Raw genomic sequence first — 18,075 nt, forward strand, 5'->3', positions numbered from 1 at the left:
CACACAATGCTAGGACGCAGGAGATCCCACGGGGAGGGTTGCCATCCTGCCCTTCCACAGCTTGATACACTATTACACCCCAACGATGCCTAGACAACGCCCTAGAGCCCCAGAACCATAACGCAACAGGGAAGCTCCAAGGTCGCCTTCAGGTAAGGCTTCCGAACAGCTCAAAGAGCCCATTGCCTCTAGGCACTTGCTTCCCAAACAACCATGACAATTCTGTTTGGTGAGCACAAGCCGCTCCACCAAAGGACACAGAACTTCCACAATCACCAGTTCATCATGCTTTATCGAATTTCAGTTAGAAAAAAACCCCAAATTCATGAAAGAGAAACCACATGAATTAGTTTCCTTTCTCCCTGATTCCTTTGCCAAATAGTAAATGTTTATGTATTAAAATTGCTTTAATTATTCCATTGAGTTGTTCCAGCAATTACATTCTCTCAAATTAATTAAGAAAGTGTTGTAAGGCTTTTAATGGAAATAAACTTGTTCAAGCTGTAAAAAGACGGATAAAAAGTTCGAAACCTTGATAGGAAGAGGCCTGCTGAACATGCTTAAATCACAACGCTCCTTCACAAGTTATATATATATAAACTTTGTAGAATCCCTCATTTTTTTTCCACATGGATATAATCATTTCTGCTAAAACGGTATTTCATTACTGTTAAGCAAATCCCCTTCTAAGGCTTAAACAGCAAAATAAAACAATATATTTCTTACCTTGTAGTTCTAGAGGTCAGAAGCCTGAAATTGTCTTGAAGCAGAAGGTAAGCTGAAGGCAAAGCACAAGCTAACACCCCACAACCCCAGTGCAACTCTTTCTGCCCATAGGTCCTGTCCTGTTGCTAGGATAAAACCACCTTTTTGCACCAAAAACATCTCAATTCTTTCTTGGCCTTTGGCTCCCAAAACCCCTCAAACCACATTATTCTTACTTTTAGTCTGGGGAGATGAAGGCGTAGTCAGAACTTTGTTCCTTCTGGAAGCTCTAGAGGAGAATCCATTGCTTTGCGTTTTGTAGCTTCTAGAGACTTCCAATAGTTTTTGGTTGATGGCTCCCTTCCTCCATCTTCAAAACCAGCAGTAGCAGACCTTGGCCTGACCACATCACCAACTCCCATCATGTCCCGCTTCCCCTCTCTTTCACTTTATAAAGACACTTGTGATTCCATTGGGCCCACCTGAACAATCCAGGCCATGGTCCCCATCTCCAGGTCAGCTAATTAATAATATTAATTCCTCCAGCAACCCTTACCAGAGTTAATAGCTCACCACCAACCTAAATCAAGGCGAGTAGTAGGCGCTGAGAGTCAAGTGTTCAGAAAGGTGAAATTGGCTTCTTAACAGAATACGTCTCTTAAATGGATACTTCAGTGATGTTTATAAAGATGAGTGAATTAATGCTTTAAAAAAAGTGCTATTGGTCTTCTATAGCACTATGCAAAAATATGGATGAGTCCCATGTACATTTTTGACTTCAAAGTAATTTGTAACAAACCACCAAAATTGAATAAACTAGAAATATTGAAGAACCTCTAAAAACAGGAAGACAGTATAAAAGGAATTAATGCCTGAACAGCCCTTGATTTTCAGATGATAGAAAGCAGCTGAGAAGACTCACTGTCTCGCTCAGTACTGTGACCAATAAAAAAGTTAAACTCTGATCATGTATATTTTTTTTAAATCTGTGATCGTAACAATATAGAGCCCATTTGAGGCTTTTATAAAGAAGAGAATAAGCATCAGATTACAATCAGACATATCAATAAAATGTTCTGTGCCATGGAAGCAGGGTTTTTTATGTCGGTCATAGAAAGCTCCAACCACAATGTAGGGTTAGAAAGCTCTGTGTCTGCTTCTCCCTCTGACCCTCCCTCCTCTCATATGCTCTCTCTCTCTCTCTCTCAAATAAATAAATAAATAAATAAATAAAATCTTAAAAAAAAAAAGCTCTGTGTACATGATAGTCTTACAGCAGTTTCCTTTATAAAGCACTTGAATCTTCCAGCTTTAACTTCTGAGATACACCAGCTAATGGAAGCAGGACTATAGAAAAAGACTATCAAGTGGAATTCACCTTCCCTGAACTATTTGGGAGTTTGCCTGTTTATTCTGAAGACCATAAAGGAGTTCTTTATTATCAATAATGGAAAAACTGACAAAACATTTCTGGTGTGATTTTTGGGATGTCACAGGTTATTAACTTGTTGATGGAAGGAGTTCTAACACCCTCTACTTTTTAAATGTTAGTTTACATGATGGCTCTGCCACATTATAGAGTTATTTCAGGGGCAATAGCAGAAGTTTTAAATTCCTCAAAAGGAATTGTTCACTAGATCATTGTCAAGCAAGATAAGGTCCCATTTTCTGACAGATTCTCAGAGGTAAGTGTTCCATAGATCGCAAACATAAAAATTTTCTGTTCCAAGGCATTCTTTTTCTCCCCCTATTGCTGGGCTGTCTTTCTATTCACTGAAAATTATTATATGAAATAAAATCTGTCTTCCCAAGTTTTCCATTAAAAAACTGATTTGTGTGCTCCAGGAGGATGGGAAGTTTGTCATATATATGTTTGATACAAAGGAAAACACATTGAAAATGTACACTTTATATTTAGCAACTGCGGGGAACATCTGTTAACTAAGGGACACATCTATTATTCAAGGCAATCATCAACATAACTATTCAATCATTTGTCCGAGAAACCTGAGCTTTGAGTTCAGAGAGAAATCTCCCCCTCTCCTTTGGGCTAGTGCAGAGGAGAGCAGGAGTGTGGTTTGTATCAATCGGATTCTTGTCAAGATTATTCCCTTTGGTGGTGGCTTGACTACAGCTGAGAGAAACCTCTTTTACTACCCTCCCATCCATCACTGATTCGTTGGATACATTGCCAAGTGATTTTGGTGGTAGAGCCAAGGGTACTATAGTACATGGGTGATGTGCAAAATGTTTAACAACAAGGCCCGTGAAGGTAATACCCAATTAGGGTGGGTCCTGTCAATAGCACAGAGTCCCGAGGTCCTGCTGAGCAGTCTTCAGGTCCAGGCCCAGAATAAGGTCCTTAGGGAGGCACTAGGGTTGCTGCACACCCCAAGGACATTAGTGGAACTTAAGACAGCAGCTATTTATTGATCTGAAGTATTCCAATGTTTTGACAACAGGTCCAAACAAACTGAATATAAGCTCTAGTATAAGCAAAGGAAATTTCATTACTGTATTGGGTTTGACCCCCCCTAGAAACAGTGGGTCCATGTGGCAGGCACTTCCATCACAATGTGGTAAGATGTAAACCTCTCCCTCTTTAAGATATTATGCATGTTAAAGACCTGTTTGAAGGAATGAAAGGGTCTCAGAGAAACTCAGTAACACTACCCACGGATTTTGTTGTATTAGCTCATTTTTTTTAAGATTTTTATTTATTTTTCAACAGAGAGAGACAGCGAGAGAGGGAACACAAGCAGGGGGAGTGGGAGAGGGAGAAGCAGGCATCCCGTGGAGCAGGGAGCCTGATGCGGGACTCGATCCCAGAACCCCGGGATCATTACCCGAACCAAAGGCAGACGCTTAACGACTGAGCCACCCAGGCGCCCCTGTATTGTCTCATTTTTACTCGTAATAGAAGATTGTTTTTGAACATTTAATGTATCTCTGCAGGGAATATAGCGTAAGGGAAAATGCTCACACTTCAGGGCTAACAGCCCTCTGTCAAGATCATGGTCCTACCATTTGTCAACCTCTGCCATCCTGGGCAAGTTGCTTCACCCCTGTGTGCTTTGGCTGGCAGAGCTACAGGTCAGGCCAAGGGTACCTCCTCATAGCTGTTCCCACTTCTGGATAGAGCACTTCTGCAGCATCCGTAGCCCTTGCTACCTGCTAACCATGCCAAAGTTTGTTTCTTACGTTTTGACCCTTTCCCCCAACTAGAATGTAACTTCCATGAGATTTGTCTTATTATTATTTATTTATGTTTTATTATTTATGTCTTATTATTATTTTAATCATTATTCTTGTTATGTCTCCAATGCCTAGAACTCTGGCTGGCACCCGGTAGTTGATCTACATGTATCTGTTGAATAAATCAATATTGTAACATTTATCTGTTGAATAAATTAATCCTGTAACATGTGTTGGTTCATTTGTAACCATTAGGATGCTCTCTGCTGCAGTAACAGAAAACCTGAGCTAAGTGGGTTTAAATAATAAGGAAATGTGGTGTTCTCGCTAGACTGGAAATCCTGCACTGTCCAAGTTGAAGCTCTGTTTTCAAGTACTTTATTCTGCTTCCCCTTCGCTTTTCTGTCCACAAGCTGAATTTTCTCCTGCTGTCAAAAAGTCTGCCAGCAGCAGTTGGGGTAGCTTAGTTTCCTATTTAAATCAAAAGGAGGTAGAGACAACCTCTCTCATATCCATGGGTAAGTCCTTTCCATGGATCAGACTGAACCTGTCTAATTCATGAGCTCATCCTTAACCCATTTATTTCCAAACTTGAGCATGTATCAGACTCATCTGGAGGGTGCGTTCAAACACAGATTGCTGGGGTCCCCTCCTTTCGTTTCTGATCCAGGAGGTCTCAGTGCAAGCCCAAGATTTTGCATTTCTGACAAGTCCCCAGGGGCTGCTCCTGCTGCACCGTACTTGGAGAACCTCTGCCATAACCACTATCCATCTTCTGGGAGAAGCCACAAACCGCCTGGCTAAAGCATGGGTCCTTGAATCAATCAGTGGTAAGAGGGATGGAAGGACGAAGGTCAGCTTGGATTTCAGGGGCCACCCTTATTGCTGAGGGCAGGATCAACTTCCCCTGACCCACACAGGTTACAAAGGGAGGATGTCATGAACGAGGAGGAGCAGAATGGATGGATTCTGGATGGGAAACCCACAGCCAAATAACCCCTTTAATGTAACTGGCTTAGGAAACATGAAGAGTATCCATCATTTCTTTGTTTCCTTCGAAGAGTTCTCGTGACCAAGATTCAATTACCAGCGGTCAGTGGATTTCTTTTCCTTCTAAAGCCCTCCTACCCTGCATATGCCAAGAGTCAGCTGCTTTTCCACTATCGTTTATTTTATTCATCTATTTATTTATTACATGTCTGAGGGCCTGCTTCTCCAAGGCACTAAACACTATTCTGGGATAATTAATAGAAAATAAAATAGCTCTATTTTTAAAGAGTGGTCATTTAAAACTCAGCTGTTGGCAAGGCAGTGGTGCCAATGCCTTGGAGGACCTTTAAAATAGGAAAGTCTATTATATAAGATAGAATGCTTTGAAATCTACCAGAAAGGCTTGATTCATGTGAGGTTTGTCTCATTTCTTTACTTCATTGGCCTCTTCTCCAAGCCATGCCAATGTGACACCTACCTTTAGTTTTGTTCTCATTTCTGACTTGAAAACTACAGTTGCTATATCAGGAGGAACAATTCAACCTTGTTTTAAGGTGACTCGTATGCTGCTCCCATCCATTTGCCTTATTTTTGGGACAAGGACCCACCTTGCAGTGAGAATGTTCTCTTTTATACTTTATATATTGTTCTAACAGATCTTGCTTTTTATAAACACCATATTAACTTTTTATGTCCTGGTCGAAATATTTTTAAAAGATTATGGAACAAGGTTGTTGGTGATTATCATGACTATTATTTGGAACTGGAGAAGTTCCTTGATTCACCTGAAAAGAACAGAGAGCTATATAGATAAAAGGAGGTCTAGTGATAACTTTGTTCAATCAGATTTTAGTTAGGAGGAAGAAGCAACTCTTTTTAGCAATGCTAAGAAGGAAAAGAAGGGAACTGAGCCCCAAACATCAATGGAGAACTGGCAAAAATTTCCTAAAATACTTTTTAAATGCCTACCGAGGAACCTAAATGTGTTGAGTTATTCAGTAGGAAATCAGAATTCACTATGAAAAAAAGAAATAAAGCTTAATAGTTTCCATGATGCATATTGAAACTCTGAATCTTTATGGTACATAAAAAAAAAAAATACATTCTCATCACTGTGATACTGATAACATGCTAAAAATCTAACATATGATACATAAAAATGCACACATATTTTTGTTCGCATGAGATAATAACTATTCATTAATTTTTACAGTTAATGCAGAATTCTCACATGCATTTTATTTATATACCTACTGTGTCAAAAAGTTTTTAGGACTATTAACTGTTATGAAACAAGCTCAGATTCAGGATCAAGCATATTACCAGTAGTTATTAGGTGCTCACCAGATGTTAGTTCCAATTCCTTATTTTCTTGCAGAGTTAGTAAGCAAGAATTGATTACAACCATTCTATACAAAAGACTGAAATGCATCCTGTTTAATCTTTTACCTAATATCACGGAGCACAGACAAAACTCAAACTTTACCCCAATCCTTTCCATGACTGTTGTATTCTTTTAATGAGATGATTCTTTCAACCTTCCTACTCATAATTTGGCCTGAAAATTCTTCCCAGGTCTAAAATTTTTGTATTTTTTTGTAAACATCCTTATTAGTATAAGAACAGTTCATGAAATTAAGGTCTTACCTTGAATGGATATGCCCCACATTGTTCCAAACATTTGTTTTAATTCAAGGCATTGAGAAATAAGTGACAATTAAAAGGTTCAACCAGCATGTTTCTTCATTTCTCATACTGGATTAACTGGGACTGGTGATTTAAATGGAATAAGTAAGAGAAATGGGTTCATAATAAAATATATACCTATAGTTTCTCTGTGTTTTACCCTAGATTTCAGGATCTCAGTGCAGGTGCTAACATTATTCCATATCTAGTTATGTGATTTTTGTTAATTTTTGGCTGGTTTCCACAGCTGTCAGAGAATATGCTCTGAGTGATTTTTTATGGCCCAACATATTATTGATGTGGTAAACATCCTATGTGTGCTTGAAAAGAACATGGTTTCTGGCATTGTTGGGCTCAATTTTCTAATACTTGATGCAGTGTTCACTATATTAATTAGAGTAGGTCTGTGATTTATGTTGTTAATGTCTTCTATATCCTTACTGTCTTCTGCTTTTTCTTTCAGTTATTGAAAAAGGTATGTGAAGATCTCCCACCAGGACTGTGAATTTGTCTATTATTTCAATAATCTGATACTAATATAATAATCCTGCTATTCCATAATGCTGCCAAAATGACTTCCATGAAGTAATATCAATTTATCTTATTATAGTATTTTATTGACATCAAAGATATCGTCAATTGTAACATGTAGTATTATTTTCTGTACTATAAAGAAAGGAAAATCCTTGCTAAATAACATGTCATGATACCACAATGACAATTCTATGTAATTTTGTCATTCAAGACTCAAGTTCTTAAATTCCTTTCATTTCTTTCAAGGCATCTAGCAATCTCCCTTAACCTCAGTTGCATTGCACCTGAATCAGTAATGAAGCAAAGTATAGCTTCAACCACTTGTGGGAATGCTTCTTTCGTAGGTCCCCTAAGGTACTTGGTTTTTGCTCTAAAAGAATAGAAAATTGAATTGAACTCATGCTTCTACTTCTGAATATTCACTTCAAAAATACCAAATGCATGCCCACTGCTCTGTTTGCATGACTCTGCAAAAGACAATATATTTTTTGTTTTAATGCTGAGTCATTGTGTAATTTTTTTGAAGATCTCTTCTATGACCATTGAAATCAACACATGCAGTATCAACCAAGCTGATCATTAATTACAGTGGCAATGTGCTGTGGGTGCCACCTGACCAACAGCAACTTAAGACTTCCATCAATTCTAAGATTTAACCAGGTGTCAGAAATGTGACTTAGAACTGATGAAATACCGCTCTCAGACATCTGATTCATCCTTTTATGCTGTTAAATTTTACACTTCAGTCTATAATGTCTTCCTCTCTTTAATCGTAAAAGGCATAAATAATGGCAACTCAAATTTCTGAAGAACAAAAATCATGAATAACCCAAAGTATGCCGATCCCTTAGTGCTAGCTTTCACTGGAGTCCACAGATGATGTTCAGTACATGCTTGATGACAGGGAAGATGAAAGAATTGGAAATGAGAGAGTGCGTGACCTCGTGTGTGTGTGTGTGTGTGTGTGTGTGTGTGTGTGTCGCCCTCCCTGCACTCATTTTTTTTTTTTTTCTGGAAAAGGTATTCTTTGTTTTTGGGAACACTTCTTTTGCTCTAACCATGAGATCAGAACAGGAACCACCAACTTCTTACATGATCCCCAACTCCATAATTACAGGTATTGGTTTAAAGATGACACCTGAGCAAGGCTGGTTCAAACATAGTAACAGGTTCCTGGGCCCATAATAATTAGTCTAGTTGTAGGCATGTGACCCTACATAGGCCAATTAGAAAAGTTCCCCCAGGACTTTTCAAAATGAAGCTGAAAATGGCAGTATTTTTTTTTTCCTGTTGGGAAAACTTTGAGGATACAGGCACTGATGATGTCGGACATCATGAGTTTAGCCTTGAAGAAACACAGTCTGAGGTAATTTGGCTGGCAAAAAGCCAAAAACGAGAGGTACAAATAGAATCCCAACTGTTTTAATTCTCTAGTTCCTCTAAATGAGAGTCTTCTACAGTTTACATGAGCCAAATAATCCCCCATTTTGCTTATGTTTCCATTGGATTTCTTACATTTACACCCAAAATTGCATGAGCTCTGGCCAATACAATTATTTAAGGAAATACGTACTTAGCACATGTTTATGATGAAGGATAATATAATTACAATTATTTTGTGTGACAGCAAGTGTCACTTCATCACAGAAATTAAATTACAATATTTTGGGGTATATAGAAGGGAATAAAACTTTCACTGAGGTCTTTTTTTATTTTTCTTTTGATCTCATGTTTTAAGAAGGAATGCGTGAGCAAAATATTATTTGGAACTTGGGAAATGTTCAATGTAAAACAAAAAAATAAGAGGGATTCAAAATAACATAGTCATCCCTCAGCATATTGAAAAATGCAGCCATTCATTCCTTTTTGGATATGTTATTATATAATTAAAATAAAGTTTGGCTGTGATTATAATTACAATGACTGTGCTTCGTAGTCTCAATGAGAATACATTGAACAAAGACTTAGACAGGAGCAGGTGTTTTCAATTTGACTTACAGACAAGATCCAAGTAATTCTCAGCTTGCTCTGAAATTTAGTAATATCTACATATTGTAGGCTTTTGCCTATGCCTGTTTTTCTTAAAGGATTTCTAAGATACAAAACTATATACACTAGTCTGGAGGGACTATCATAGCTCTTTTTAAAATAAAAACACTTGTGTTTGAATTGATGCAGTCAGTATCAACACTTCTGTCTGAATTTTAAAATAAAACCTCAGTGGTCCTGTGACTGATGTAATCTGTCCATTTAGTACAAATGGGCAAATCTCTGGACTGTATGAAGACTCCCGAGACAAATCCAACACTAATAATTCCTTAGTAGCATTGAAATCTTGAGCCTTTAATTTGACTTATAAAAATATCCAAACATACGAATTATAAAAATAATAATGATTGATGTTCTCTTCTGAAATTAGTCTTCTAATTGAAAATAGACAATATTTCCTTTCAAACCATATGAAGTCACCTTTACATTTTTATGAAAGAAAATATTTTTTTCACTATTAAATATTACCTCAAATAGAATTAACCACTTTCTGACACTGGGGACATTTATATTTTGAAATTAAATGAGAAGTCTATTGATTGATTTAGTATGTTACTTTTGCTTTCAAATGAAAGGAAAGGTGATATTAGCATTAATGTATTAAGTTCTCAGATACTTTATATAACTTTTACGTTAAGCTAGGTGCTGCTGATTTTGGAGATTGGAATACACAGATCTCTGCAGTGAAAAGAACAATGAACTTCTCAAATGCTATTTCCTGCTACTTGACTAAGTAATGGTCATGTACTTATTTTTTACAAAGAATCTAATTCTAGAAGAACCTTACTTCCTACCTTTAAACTATTTGGCAATATTGAGCTCTCTTTAATTTCCTTTGCTGTAACATTGATATGACAGTTGATAGCAAGTTATTTGATCATGGAAGAGAGTCAAACTGTATTTGTTGACTTCCCTTTAGATGTTAAGTATTTTTCTAAATGAAATAAATAGTGTGTATTTCTGGAGCATCTGGGGTGGCTCAGTTGGTTAAGCGACTGCCTTCAGCTCAGGTCATGATCCTGGGGTTCTGGGATCGAGCCCAGCGTCAGGCTCTCTGCTCAGTGGGAAGCCTGCTTCTCCCTCTCCCCCTGCTTGTGCCTTCTCTCTTTCTGTCAAATAAGTAAAATCTTTTTTTTTTTAAGTGTGTATTGCCTACCAAACTTACTTATCTTCTGTAAGTCAGGTACCTCTACGATGTCTAAATTTTAGTATGGAATTAATGGAATAAGACTTGGTTTGGACTCACTGTTTTCCAACTCATTTTGAGTATGTGACCATTTCTCTATTTCTAAGATAGAGATGTGACTTCAGCTTATCAGAAATAACTTACTTGGATTGTTTTCCAACTGTAATTTGCTAGTAAAGATTATATAAATAGCCATCCTGGATCAGAAATTAAAATTTATCAGGCCACTTAGTCATCTCTGTCATTGGCTTCAAGGCTGTACAGGTAGTGGACTTCTTTCTTGGCATCATTGTTGAAAGGTGCAATTATCTTCCTAAGGTTCTGACTTTACTCATTGTTTTATTAATTTATTTACTCATTTACTCATCCATCCACATCTGTATTTCACTCATGATGGAAGCAAGAATAATATTTGAGCTAATTAGATCATACAGATTTTTGAACGGCAGGTTATAAATTTGGACCTCAGAATCCTGTGGGGAAACCATTATCTACCAATAAAGAAGTGTTACTAATTAATAAGGAGCATATCAATGACCCATAAACAAACCTGCCAGTGAGAAATATTTTTAATCGGACACAGCTAGTAATGGAATCAGTTCTAGGTGCCAGGAATATAGTGAAATATAGCACTAAACCATTTAGTGAAGAGAGGCACACAACACCTAAATACATAATATATAAACAAATACATAATGAGATATCTTTGGATGAGAATAAGTTCTCTAGTATAAAATAGTTGAGTGCTATGATATGGAGGGGATGGTTGACCTCTTTACATAAATCAGAAATGGTTTTTTAGAGAAGATGATATTTCACCATGGACTGAAAAGATAAGAAGGAGCCTTAAGTCAGAAAAGCCAGGCACCAGAATTCCAGGAAAAGGAAACAAAGTGCAAGCATTTTGAAGAAAGAATTTGTTGGCATGTTGAGCCTCATATAGCCATGTGGCTATAATGTAGTGGCTTAGCATGCAATGGCTCATATATATCTATATCTATATCTATCTATCTATCTATCTATCTATCTATCTATCTATCTATCTATCCTATATAACATATGTCATATATACATGTATATGTGTACATATTATATGTTACTTCTATATCTTTATATACACATATATACATATTTTTCTCAGAAAAATATGAAAACTTTACTAGGACATTAAAAACAGGTAGCAAAAGCAACCTATTCTGCATTTTCCCAAAGAATACTGGGGCTGGGATGCAGCCCCACAAGAGTAAAGTGGAATTACAGAAACCAAGGCACACAGAACTACTTTAGCAGGTTATAGGGATTTTACACAGGATTTTAAATGGCTAATGCAGACAATACAATTGACTATGAATCTGAAGAAGCAGTACATATTTCTGAAATGAAACATACCTTTCAACATCAGAGTATAACATGTCAAAAAGCAGCTCTTATCCAGGCTGATGAGGACAGGCAGCCTCGTGGCTGGTGACCGCACCGCATAACGTCCTATTAAGGACATGATGTACACATACATATGTCATATTATGTACATGACAGTTCCTTCTCTGAATACTGTGATATTTCCAATGTGTTCTGTTCTTGGTACTTCCAAATTTCAAGTTAACAAGTATGAAGTCTATAAGAAAACGGCAGGCTTGGGCGGGGGGAGGGGGGTGGATATTTTACTATTGTTTTGTATCCTTGGGACTTCAGAGAAGGGAATTGTGAGTGAAAAAGATGTTTATAAAGCATATCAGGAATCTGCGAGTGGAGGCGTTTAATGAACTCTGCGTGAGCAGCCTACCTGAGCCGTCCCCATTCCCGCCACCACCACTGTCTTCAGTACCACTCACTTCCCGCGTCCTCAGCCTGCTCACCTTTGGTTGTACAATTCATGCTATTTCCACTGCACAGTTTTCAGTATCTTAACATTTCCTGTACGGCAGGCCCACCCAAATAAATATTATTTTAACTTAGGATCAAGTCATGCACGATAGCACACTTTCTCCTATCTGAGGCTAGAAAGGAGAATGCCCCACTTTCACCCACTGCTGTGTCTGGCAACTGCGTGTCTCTGTCTCCGTGCTTTGTTTATCGGTAAGATGAGCTGCTGTTGATGTTGAAAGTTCTCCCAGTTACCCTGGGTCTGACGTGGATAAGGAGAGGAGAGGGCAAAGTTACAGCTTTGATGTTGGCATGTTGGAAAGTAGAAAACAGAATAGCTTAGCAGCTAGAGAAATGTTGCCTTTGGATCATGAACAGAAGGGCCAAAGCGAAAGTTTTATAAATAAAAGTGAAATTTCTCTAAGACTAAAATCTTTAGTGAGGCCACTTAGTTTTCAATAAAGTTTTCAGTTGGAGACTAATTCTTTTGTAGGGTTATAATTATATTTAAGAGCTGATTAAATATAGAACAATAAAAAACTAATCAAACCTCTGCTTCTCCCTCTTAAAAATCAGTTAAATTAAATTTTAAAATACATATTAAGCATATATATTTATATATTAAATGCTTTGTACATACAAATCTTTATTTCTATTCTTATTGCTATGTGAAAGTTGGTAGATGCCTTTAAAATAAAACATTACCTCTCTAATTAAATCTTATAAAAATATCAGGAGCTACCAGCATAAGTGGTTGTAAAATTGATATTAATACTTCAAAAATTTTAGACAAACTATTTAATAATAGACATTACTACTTCATTGATAGTATATTATATAGTATTACTTTCATGAGATGGGGAATACATCTTCATTGCCAATAAATTCTATAAGAGAAATATACTTTGAAGATATTATTAATGAAAAGCAAAATTAATTCTTCTCTAATTAGTTATTCATTATGCTTTCCTTGCTCCCTTGGCTCCTGCCCTACTGGCTCGCTCAGTCTCTGCAAGGCTCAGCGAGTCCATGCCAAAGGGTCTGTGCACAGACTCTGTCCTTCTCATCAAATGCTCATACTCTCCTTAAAAGCGATTGTTGAATCACACTGAATTTCCTTCTGAATCCAGAATGCCTGTGAGTACATAACAACTCTATGTTTACTGAATGAATCAGTGAATCAATGAAATTCTGAGATAAACTTAATGGCCAGGAAAACTTTTCAAAGGCAAATAAAAATTATCTTCATTGGAGGTGGTTCAAGATGGTGGCATAGGAAGTCCTGAACTTACCTCCTCCCACAGACACAATAAAACTCTAGCTACATATGCAACAATTCTCTCCAAAAAACTAGCTGAACAGCTCCTCCACAATAAAGGATAAAAGGACCACACTGAGACCGGCAGGAGTGGCAGAGGCATGGTCTCACCAAAAACCCAACCTCTGGTGTGGTAACGCCTATTTGGGAGGGATCTCACAAATACAGAGCCTCTCCCTGAGGACTGAAGGGTTTGTACCCCAAATCAGCCACCCCAACCCTTGGGATGTGCATGGGAGTGATGAGCCTCCAAAACATTTGGCTTTAGGATACCTGGCTGGCCCAGTCGGTAGAGCATGTGACTCTTGATCTTGGTGTTGTGAGTTTGAGCCCCGCACTGGGTGTAGAGATAACTTAAAAATAATAAAATCTCTAAACGAAACAAAACAAAACATTCAGCTTTGAAAACCAAGGGAGATACATCTAGGAGAACCAGAGAACTGTAGAGAATGAGGAGTCAGCTCTTAGAGGGCGGGTGCACAGACTTACTTGCCCCAGGACTCAACATAAAAGGAGCAGTTTGAAAAGCACCTAGAGTATAGGAGAAAGAGATGCATTTGCTAATCTTAAAGCATCTTCCAGAAGCCTGTTAGAACTCACTCCAGAGCCGGAGGCACTAGTGGGCACCATTTTTGCACTCCTCTGTAACTTGCTAGCACCATGGGCACACCCCACCGCATGCTACTCCCAAGATCCTGCTCTAGCCCCAGTTGAGGTCCTCACCCCTGTTCCCATAGTCCCACCAAAGCTGATAACTTTGTGCCTCCGAAGCCGGCAGTCTGGCATACCACCGCTACTGCATTGCTCCTGTACCCCACCAAGGCCATGCACACACCCCACATAGGAACACCCCTTGAGCACCTGGCTCTGGTGGCCAGGGGGATTGTGTGTCAGGGCCCCACAGATTGGGAACAATAAGAGAGATAGTTCTTGGCAGGCTATCACCCCCAGGGCACTACACAGACAGCAGAATGAGACACAACCCCAGTCTTCCTCAGGGAAGACTATAGGCTTATCACACTTCCAGAGGCTACAAAATTGTTCTCAAGGAACGTAGGCCAGGGGATGCCATCTTTGCGCTATCCCTTGGCCTCATTATAGCTTGCCAATACTTGCACAGAAGAGCTCATGTATTCATCTGAAGCCCCAATATTTGCAACTGTCACCAGATCACCTGGTCTGAAGGCCAGCAGGCTTTACAATTGTTGTCACACAGGACTGCATGCATTTGTATACCTTAAAATCTGCTGCCCAAGGGTCTAGCTCCCAATCAGCCTGAAACGAGGTGTTGACATTTATCCAGAGAAGACATACCCATGACCAAGAGGCACATGAAAAGATGCTCAACATCATTAAAAATCAGGAAAAAGCAAATCAAAACCACAAGGAGATATCACCTTACACCTTCCAGAATGACTATTATCAAAAAGACAGAACTAGCCAGTGTTGGCGAGGATGTGGAGAAAAGAGAACCCTTGTGCACCCTTGGTGGGAATGTAAATTGGTACAGCCACTGTGGAAAACAGTATGGAGGTTTTACATTTAAAAAATAAATTAAGAATAGAAATAACATATGATCCAGCAATTCTACTTCTGGGTACTTAACCAAAGAAAATGAAAATACTAAATCAAAAGGATATATGCACCCCTATGTTCATTGCAGCATTATTTACAATAGCCGAAATATGGAAACAACCTAAATGTACATCAACGGGTGGTTGGATAAAGAATGGTATATTTATTCAATGCAATACTATTCAGCCACATAAAAGAATGATAATTTGCTATTTGCAGTGACATGGCTGGACCTATAGGGTATTAGGCTAAGTGAAATAAGTCAGCCAGAGAAAGACCAATAGCATACGATTTCACTTTTACATGAAATCTAAAAAACAAAACAAACAAGCAAAACATAACTTATCGATACAGAGAACAAATTGGTGGTTTTCAGAAGGGAGGAGGTTGCAGAGGTTGCAAAATGGGAGAAGGTGATCAAGAGGTACCTACTTCCAGTTATAAAATGAATAAGTCATAGAGACCTAATGTGCAGCATTGTGACTACAGTCAATAATAATGTATTGTACATCTGAATGTTGCTAAGAGAGTAAATCTTAAAATTCTCACAAGGAAAAAGGCAAATTTTATAAATTTTGTAGGGCGACAATGTTAAATAGACTTAATGTGGTGATTATTTAGCAATACAAACAAATTTCAAATCAATGTGGTGTACCTGAAACTAATATAATTTTACATATCAATTATACTTCAATAAAAAAGCTTCAGAACATAAAACAAATTAATTTTTAATGAAACAATTATTTTTATTAAATATAACATACTTTATTCAAATGAAGTACAATTGGTAATTTGTTCCTCTAAGTTGTTCATTGAAACCCACTTGCCAGAGTTATGGCATTTTCTGTTTGCTTTATGTCCTATCATATTAGTTGTTAATTCTTACATCCTTCTTTTCTTCACCATGATCACTGACACAAGTAGATAGTGGCCTAAAGAACACAAAAGTAGGAATACGGTATAGTTATTAAAGGCAGTGGATTTGTCCTCAAACAGATTTGGATTTAAATACCACAGTTGAACACTTGTCTGGCAACAGGAGCAAATTAATGTTAGTTTTTTTAACATTTGGAGCCAATATACTCTAATGATTATTTTAAAGATTAAATAATGAGTATAAACCCAATAAATACAGTACACTTTTCATAGTGCCTGATTTAATTTTTTTGTTTAATCTTCTTTTGTAAGTTTATAATCCTGTCTTGTTATTTAATTTCAAGCGCTGAGCATGACCAACAGTAAATTGAGAAAACATTTATTTTATGTCTGTATGTAGATTATAGTTCAAAAATATTTACTATATAAGAAAATGCATAGACAGATCTTAATATCAAATTATATTGCAATATTCATTTACATTGAAGGGCCATGCAATCTTATGACTTGGTTTTCAGATGCATTTTCAATTATCATTCTTCCTAAATTATCCTTAATGCAATACCATGTCCACACGTCTATAGCAGAGATCTTTATTAGTCTACTAATGCTTCTCTGATTTAAGCTTTAGAATTTTCAGTGATAATTATCCCAAGATAAGCTTATTTTTTCCTGATAATACATGTCTTTGAATATGTGCCCCGTTAGCTATTGTCATGACCCTAAAATCACTTTCTTTCTCACTCTACCTCAGATTTTGAGGAAATGGCCCTAAAGACCACATTGTTGGAGAAAGACTATTAAATAAAGTGAGATCTAACAGGGAAGCCCATAGTAGGTCAGAAAGAGCCTTGTATATGCCCTCTGCTAATCCTTTATACACTTAGGTTTTATTTTTTCTATTCTCTTCCCTAATGAATACCTGTATTACCATGCCATCATATGTAGCTTCAGGCTACAGCAAACTGAAACTGATTTCTAAATTCCTAAGACGCATATCCCACCATGACCACTATGCAATTTCTGAATGAGGATACTGTTCTTCTGTAAGGAAATGTGCAAGAGCTTTGTCAGGCAGGTTCGAGGCAGTGGAATGAGCCTTGAACTTGAATCATGAGATCTCTCTTGGTATCCTGGTCTCTTTTAACTTGCTCAGGGACTTCAGAGACTTGTTCTAACTTTTCTTTTTCCTCACCCGTAAATAATGAATCATTATACCTAGACTACCATGGTGACAGTATCAGGATTCGGTAGGTTTCTATATGGCAATGTCTGCCATGCACATTGCACCCATTGCCTGAACCCGCAATGTGCTGAGCGTGGCTCTCAAGTCAGATAGAGATCTGTGAGTTCCATCTCAACCACCCGTGATGAGCTGGGTGAAATCAGGTGAGGTGCTTCAACTCTCTGAACATCAGATTTGGTAGGATTTTTGTTTTTGTTTTTGTTTTTTACTTGTAAAATGAGGATAATTATCTCTACCTTATAGGGTTTATGAAAATAGATTGCCATAAAGAAGGAATGGTAGTCAGATGGACTCCATTAACTAGAGTTACCTATAGCAAGATATGGAATGCAAATTTGGGTAAACAGGTTGAAGATAAGGAACTTCTAGTTAAAATGTTTTCAGCCCAATTAAACCTTGATACTAAAAACCATTATGCAAATAGCCAGGTTTTTAAATTATATTCAGCTTATAATTTACCCATTCTGGAGTATATCTTGCTGAATATGAATTTTTTAATTTGGAGAATATCTTAATAAAACTACAGAGTCATAAATATTAAAATGCTTCACATGGTTTTCATAGCCTAAGCAAACGTTTATAATTAGATTAGACACAATGTGCCTGCATGACTGCTTCCTGAAGTACTACGTCTCAGTTAAAGAGCATGGATCATGGCACTACCCGGACAGGAGGGGACTCTTCCTATCCCCTGACAGCCCCTGATGTGTTAGGAGACAGCAAGTCAATGCGGAGCAGGGTTGTTACATACAGGACTGTACGGCTATATGTTTCTGGGATGCCCCCCAAGAAAGCAGGTGGTCAGCACCTAGTAGAACGATAAGCAAATGTTATCTAAAGATTATACTTAAA

General features: G+C 37.7%; 1 protein-coding gene across 5 annotated transcripts in view; it reads right to left on the minus strand.

Moving 5' to 3' along the window:
• Nucleotides 1–18,075, minus strand: part of GPC5 (glypican 5) — a 1,333,521-nt gene that overhangs the window by 632,890 nt on the left and 682,556 nt on the right. For 2 of the 5 annotated variants that reach the window (XR_012378755.1, XR_012378753.1), the window contains exon 9: nucleotides 15,900–16,033. The exons of 2 other annotated variants lie outside the window; for them this stretch is intronic. The gene's annotated coding sequence lies outside the window, so the exon portion shown is untranslated. Of the gene's footprint in view, nucleotides 1–15,899; nucleotides 16,034–17,932; nucleotides 18,032–18,075 lie in introns of those variants that run through there. One more of the 5 variants, XR_012378754.1, reaches the window with a different exon arrangement.

Source organism: Callorhinus ursinus, unplaced genomic scaffold (assembly GCF_003265705.2).
Source record: "Callorhinus ursinus isolate GAN/ISIS: 27379988/994484 unplaced genomic scaffold, GSC_fseal_2.0 scaffold7, whole genome shotgun sequence".
In the NCBI taxonomy this organism is placed as follows: domain Eukaryota; kingdom Metazoa; phylum Chordata; class Mammalia; order Carnivora; family Otariidae; genus Callorhinus; species Callorhinus ursinus.